This window comes from Alexandromys fortis, unplaced genomic scaffold (genome assembly GCF_014885135.2).
Source record: "Alexandromys fortis isolate MF-2015 unplaced genomic scaffold, M_Fortis_MF-2015_v1.1 scaffold_9, whole genome shotgun sequence".
Taxonomy (NCBI): domain Eukaryota; kingdom Metazoa; phylum Chordata; class Mammalia; order Rodentia; family Cricetidae; genus Alexandromys; species Alexandromys fortis.
In genome coordinates this window covers 10,819,148-10,819,819 of record NW_026067892.1, presented here as the reverse complement: position 1 = coordinate 10,819,819, position 672 = coordinate 10,819,148, and positions in this window count along the sequence as shown.

Genomic DNA, 672 nt, shown 5'->3' with positions numbered 1-672 from the left:
TAGCTGTGCAGGTGTGTGCACATATGTCTACTAGATTTACATTGTACTGAGATTCCTCTCCAAGTCTGAACATTCTCTTTTCCCACTCGCTCCCCTACATTAGGAGCTGCCAACCCTCTGATTTCCATCTGTTCTTGTGGATGTATATAGGCAGATTGCTACCGTTCCACTTTTAATGGAGCTGACATGAATACTCCATGCTTATTTCTGAATCTACTGACTGACATCGCATCATCTTTGGAGAAACATTGGCTTTACTTTATCTCTATGTATTTTGCTTGGATAGCGTTTTATTCTTTAGTTATTAAATTGGTCCTCTTTATGTTCCCTGTATACATTGATCAGAGATATGTGCTACCGGCATTTTCTTTCTAGGAAGGGTGCCAGCCGTCGAGCTTCTCTGGATATTTTTGGAAAGCAAAAATCTTTTACATTTCAGTGATGGGTTTTTAAAAGAGGCCTTATCCAGTCTCAAGACACAGACATATCCTGCGTTTTCTTCTCCAGTTCTTAAAAAGAAATAAATTTAACTTTCAGGTTTCAGCTGGTAGCCTACCTTAGGTGATTTGTATGTGTGTAGGACGAGCCAGGGCTGAATGCTTGCTTATCCCTTGCTGAGTTGTTGTGTTGCACTGGTGACCAAACTGCTTCCTCCAGTGCTGAGCTGACGAC